Below are 6764 nucleotides of genomic sequence, written 5' to 3' on the forward strand. Positions count from 1 at the left end.
AAATCACAAATGAATACACAAATCACCGCAGCAAAGGCTCGTGTGATCTGGCAGCTCACGAATGATGCTCATCACACGAAAACAATTTTTCTCTTGAATAGGGTGCGCCATTACCATGCAACGTTGAATGTGTCATATAGGAATCATGTTGAGCTGCAATCGCTCCTCAACTCCAATGATTCCTGTTTTCACGTGCAAAGGGCGTTATTAGTGCACCAAACTTGACGTCATAAACAAGACGCAAAAAATCATTTTATGCAACACCACAAGTCGTTTCGGACATCTCCGGCCGCATGGCTGGCGGAGCACGCGAAAATATCACAAGTCCGTAATCCGACATCTCCGGCCGCACTGTTGGCGGAGCACGCGAAAATATTACAAGTCCGTACATCGACATCTCCGGCCGCACTGTTGGCGGAGCACGCGAAAATATCACAAGTCCGTACATCGACATCTCCGGCCGCACTGTTGGCGGAGCACGCGAAAATATTACAAGTCCGTACATCGACATCTCCGGCCGCACTGTTGGTGGAGCTCGCGAAAATATTACAAGTCCGCACACCGACATCTCCGGCCGCACTGTTGGCGTAGCACACGAAAATATTACAAGTCCGTACACCGACATCTCCGGCCGCACTGTTGCCGGCGCGGGTGAAAATATTACAAGTCCGTACACCGACATCTCCGGCCGCACTGTTGGTGGAGCTCGCGAAAATATTACAAGTCCGCACACCGACATCTCCGGCCGCACTGTTGGCGTAGCACACGAAAATATTACAAGTCCGTACACCGACATCTCCGGCCGCACTGTTGCCGGCGCGGGTGAAAATATTACAAGTCCGTACACCGACATCTCCGGCCGCACTGTTGGCGGAGCACGCGAAAATATTACAAGTCCGTACACCGACATCTCCGGCCGCACTGTTGGCGGAGCACGCGAAAATATTACAAGTCCGTACACCGACATCTCCGGCCGCACTGTTGGCGGAGCACGCGAAAATATTACAAGTCCGTACACCGACATCTCCGGCCACACTGTTGGTGGAGCTCGCGAAAATATTACAAGTCCGCACACCGACATCTCCGGCCGCACTGTTGGCGTAGCACACGAAAATATTACAAGTCCGTACACCGACATCTCCGGCCGCACTGTTGCCGGCGCGGGTGAAAATATTACAAGTCCGTACACCGACATCTCCGGCCGCACTGTTGGTGGAGCTCGCGAAAATATTACAAGTCCGCACACCGACATCTCCGGCCGCACTGTTGGCGTAGCACACGAAAATATTACAAGTCCGTACACCGACATCTCCGGCCGCACTGTTGCCGGCGCGGGTGAAAATATTACAAGTCCGTACACCGACATCTCCGGCCGCACTGTTGGTGGAGCTCGCGAAAATATTACAAGTCCGTACACCGACATCTCCGGCCACACTGTTGGTGGAGCTCGCGAAAATATTACAAGTCCGTACACCGACATCTCCGGCCGCACTGTTGGCGCATAGTGCGAAATTATTACAAGTCCAGCCGGCGACGTCTCCGGCCAATCTCGAAATTGTAGCAACCGCAGGTAAACGGCGGGAGTAACTATGACTCTCTTAAGGTACTGGAGCAATGGCAGTAGCCTCCACCGACATCTCCGGCCGCACTGTTGGCGGAGCGGGTGAAAATATTACAAGTCCCGCCGCCGACATCTCCGACCGCACTGATCAGATCGACAACTCCGGCCGCTGTGCTCGTTGGTCAAGCGCGGCGAAATGTGCCGGAACAGTAGATAATTTTCCATGTATACATCGCCCATCCCTCTTTGGAACCCTAGAAGCTCACTATGCTCTGCAAATTTTTCATACGTCTCTCTGTTTGGATTGGTTGAATTTCAATTTATTGCATTTACGTTTCGATTGTGTAGCTGTTTAGCTTCAGCCTTGATTTAAGTGTAAATAATTATTATCATTTATTCTTCCATATATTTTTGATGTACGTGAATATTCCTTTCATTAATTCATCGATATACGTTTGTTCATGTGTATTACTTTATGAATCTCTCCGTCGATTTGTATCACTTGGAGTGTCTTATATTACATCTTAAAATTTATAAAGTGTGCTATGCATTATTTAATACATTCGTGTTTATTTAATTTCAACCTCTCATTAAATTCTTCCTGCGTTGACAATTTAAAATATTTATAACAAATATTTGAATTATAAAAGATTATTGAAGTGCACCGTTACGTTAAACGTTCCTTTCATTGCAATACTATTCCATCCTAATGTACGTAATCGGATTTCAAATCTTGTATGTTAATGTATGCATGCATTCTTCATAATATTCCCTAATATGGGAAACAAATCCTTTCTTTTCCGATTGATGTTCATGAAATCGCATATAACTTCATCCCTACAATAAAGCGCCCTTCATGAATTTTACTGTAATTCCTAACATCTCCGCTACGCAGCGACTTCAGAAACAGTAAGCAAATCCAAGTGATCATAAAATTTCATTTCAAAACATTTGAAACTAGGAAAATAATAGTGGAAAAATTTCACGGTCACATGTGGCGAGTAGAACTTTACGTCGCATGTTCATGTATAGTGGGGGTTTTCTTCCGTTCGTATATTGTTCAATGAAATCTATCTAATCTGGTATTCACGTTTCGGCTCCTTGTAGAGAAGCACAAAATTCACGAGGTGTGCAAAACTGAATGAAAAATCTTTTGGTCATCTCATCCTCTGCCAAGGGATGTACCACGTTTAAATATTGTTGTTTCAAAATATAATTTCAAACACCCCTTAACTTTTCAAATTCACGTCCAAAGTTATATTTCGTGTACAATTTGCGAGCGGAAATAACATCTTTATTTATGAGGTTGATGTACTTATTTCTCTCAAGATAATTTCACGGCTCGCAAGCTTATCCCGCTGCCAAAACCATGCACATCCGGCATATTGCCAATTTTCGAAAAACCCACAGAGCAAAAGCTGACTTTACTGCGATTGTTCATTCTACTCTAGTCACAAAGAACGGGCAGAGAGGGTATCACAATCAGCAGAGATGAAACACTGATGTGGCACAGCAACTTTGATTTTCATGCAATTCACACGTGTTATCTTGATTAAATTTTGTATAAAATCATGTTTATTAATGCATCACCGGCGGCATTCTCTACCCAAGTGAATCATCCAAAAATTCAGTGTTGTTAATCTCATTGCTTACAAAGAAGAGAGAATTACAATGGAAATACAAAGGCAGAATACACAAAACAGTTCTGAAATACATGATGCCAGTTAATATTATTATTTCCATCATTCACGTCGCTAGCACTCTATATCGCTATTTACTTAACGCGTGTCAATGTTAGTTTTGACATGGCCTACATTGTACTGTCTTCCTCTTACGACAAGAGGTAACGTGGCCTCCTCGTTGATCTTATTTATTTTCGTTAACAACACTGTCAAATTCCTCGCAGTGACCATTTATATTTTTTGAAGTAAGATTGCATCTAACTATTTTTGAAGACATTATTAACTAATATTTTCATTCAGACAGCTGAAACGCATTCCATAAATCACAAATGAATACACAAATCACCGCAGCAAAGGCTCGTGTGATCTGGCAGCTCACGAATGATGCTCATCACACGAAAACAATTTTTCTCTTGAATAGGGTGCGCCATTACCATGCAACGTTGAATGTGTCATATAGGAATCATGTTGAGCTGCAATCGCTCCTCAACTCCAATGATTCCTGTTTTCACGTGCAAAGGGCGTTATTAGTGCACCAAACTTGACGTCATAAACAAGACGCAAAAAATCATTTTATGCAACACCACAAGTCGTTTCGGACATCTCCGGCCGCATGGCTGGCGGAGCACGCGAAAATATCACAAGTCCGTAATCCGACATCTCCGGCCGCACTGTTGGCGGAGCACGCGAAAATATTACAAGTCCGTACATCGACATCTCCGGCCGCACTGTTGGCGGAGCACGCGAAAATATCACAAGTCCGTACATCGACATCTCCGGCCGCACTGTTGGCGGAGCACGCGAAAATATTACAAGTCCGTACATCGACATCTCCGGCCGCACTGTTGGCGGAGCACGCGAAAATATTACAAGTCCGTACATCGACATCTCCGGCCGCACTGTTGGCGGAGCACGCGAAAATATTACAAGTCCGTACATCGACATCTCCGGCCGCACTGTTGGCGGAGCACGCGAAAATATTACAAGTCCGTACACCGACATCTCCGGCCGCACTGTTGGCGGAGCACGCGAAAATATTACAAGTCCGTACACCGACATCTCCGGCCGCACTGTTGGCGGAGCACGCGAAAATATTACAAGTCCGTACACCGACATCTCCGGCCGCACTGTTGGCGGAGCACGCGAAAATATTACAAGTCCGTACACCGACATCTCCGGCCGCACTGTTGGCGGAGCACGCGAAAATATTACAAGTCCGTACACCGACATCTCCGGCCGCACTGTTGGCGGAGCACGCGAAAATATTACAAGTCCGTACACCGACATCTCCGGCCGCACTGTTAGCAGAGCACGAGTAGCAGCGGGTCACCCGAAGGGGCCGCGCCGGCCGACCGTGCGCGCGAGCTCGTGCCTCGCGCGGGAGAGGGAGAAATGCGGTCGCCTCCTGCTCGGCCGGCCGCGCCACGGGTGCCGTCAGATTGCTCGCGATTCGTGTGCTCTTCGCCAGGACGTGCGATGCATTCGGTTATATGTTGACTGGTGGAGCGGCGTCGGTAATGTCGAACACGTGAGTGGTGTCGATGAGGACGCGCGAAGAAAGCCTTCCACGATTGATCGGTAACGCGGGTATTGATGAGCCCGAGGGGAAACGCCGTGACGTCCCTGAGGTCGGAACGACGAGCCCGGTGTGGTCGTCGATGTGAACCACCGAACAACGGTGGATACCGAACTCGGTCGTGGAGTAACCGCTTGAAGCGCGCCTTCTCATCGTTCTAATCGCGCACGTGGGCGGCGTTGTCAGCCGACGACCCTGTGCTCTATGTGCGGGCCCGCCTGGCCGTTCGGTCGGGCAGCCCGTCTCCGGTCTCGGTGGGTGCGAGCTATTTGTACGCGAACGATGCTTTGTAGCGAGTTCCTCGCGAGGAGCGTTTGACGTGTGCGGAGCGCTCGGCTCACCAACCGTCGGCGTGGTGCACTTCTCCTGCCGGGGTTGCCTGGTGCGAGTTGAGCACGGCGTCGGCGTCACGCTTAGCTGTAAGCCGGCTGCGGTAGCCTCGGCTGCCGCGGCCGCGCGCGGAAGCGTGTCATCCACGGGAGCACGCGTTGTGGGGTCCCCCCGGGGGCTCTGCGGCGTCAGTTCCCTGGTTGATCCTGCCAGTAGTCATATGCTTGTCTCAAAGATTAAGCCATGCATGTCTCAGTACAAGCCAAAATAAGGTGAAACCGCGAATGGCTCATTAAATCAGTTATGGTTCCTTGGATCCTACAAACTCTACTTGGATAACTGTGGTAATTCTAGAGCTAATACATGCACCCAGAGCTCCGTCCAGAAATGGCCGGGGCGCAGTTATTAGATCAAAACCAATCGGTCGGGTTCGCCCGTCCGTCGTTTTGGTGACTCTGAATAACCACAGCTGATCGCACGGCCTCGCGCCGGCGACGTATCCTTCGAATGTCTGCCTTATCAACTGTCGATGGTAGGTTCTGCGCCTACCATGGTTGTAACGGGTAACGGGGAATCAGGGTTCGATTCCGGAGAGGGAGCCTGAGAAACGGCTACCACATCCAAGGAAGGCAGCAGGCGCGCAAATTACCCACTCCCGGCACGGGGAGGTAGTGACGAAAAATAACGATACGGGACTCATCCGAGGCCCCGTAATCGGAATGAGAACACTTTAAATCTTTTAACGAGTACCTAATGGAGGGCAAGTCTGGTGCCAGCAGCCGCGGTAATTCCAGCTCCATTGGCGTATATTAAAGTTGTTGCGGTTAAAAAGCTCGTAGTTGGATCTGTGTATCGGACAGCCGGTTCGCCGCTCGCGGCGTTCAACTGGTTAGTTCGGACGTCCTGCCGGTGGGCGTCTCGCGCAAGCGGGGCGCCCGTAGTACCCTCCGGGCTGCTCTTAACCGGGTGGCTCGGTGGGCCGGCACGTTTACTTTGAACAAATTTGAGTGCTCAAAGCAGGCCTTTGGTTGCCTGAAAACTGTGTGCATGGAATAATGGAATAGGGCCTCGGTTCTATTTTGTTGGCTTTTCTGAACTTGAGGTAATGATTAATAGGGACAGACGGGGGCATTCGTATTGCGACGTTAGAGGTGAAATTCTTGGATCGTCGCAAGACGAACGGATGCGAAAGCGTTTGCCAAGAATGTTTTCGCTAATCAAGAACGAAAGTTAGAGGTTCGAAGGCGATCAGATACCGCCCTAGTTCTAACCATAAACGATGCCAGCCAGCGATGCGCCGAAGTTCCTCCGATGACTCGGCGCGCAGCTTCCGGGAAACCAAAGCTTTTGGGTTCCGGGGGAAGTATGGTTGCAAAGCTGAAACTTAAAGGAATTGACGGAAGGGCACCACCAGGAGTGGAGCCTGCGGCTTAATTTGACTCAACACGGGAAACCTCACCAGGCCCGGACATCGGAAGGATTGACAGATTGAGAGCTCTTTCTTGATTCGATGGGTGGTGGTGCATGGCCGTTCTTAGTTGGTGGAGCGATTTGTCTGGTTAATTCCGATAACGAACGAGACTCTAACCTGCTAAATAGGCGCGGGGATCTTTAC

General features: G+C 49.3%; 1 non-coding gene across 1 annotated transcript in view; it reads left to right on the forward strand.

Moving 5' to 3' along the window:
* The first annotated feature begins 5342 nt into the window (after nucleotides 1–5342).
* LOC132204898 (small subunit ribosomal RNA) overlaps nucleotides 5343–6764 on the forward strand; it is a 1864-nt gene continuing 442 nt past the window's right edge. The window contains exon 1 of the ribosomal RNA XR_009442582.1: nucleotides 5343–6764. This exon is cut by the window's right edge and continues 442 nt beyond it. This is a non-coding gene — a ribosomal RNA (small subunit ribosomal RNA).

This window comes from Neocloeon triangulifer, unplaced genomic scaffold (genome assembly GCF_031216515.1).
Source record: "Neocloeon triangulifer isolate White Clay Creek 2 clone unplaced genomic scaffold, ASM3121651v1 ptg000022l, whole genome shotgun sequence".
Lineage (NCBI taxonomy): Eukaryota > Metazoa > Arthropoda > Insecta > Ephemeroptera > Baetidae > Neocloeon > Neocloeon triangulifer.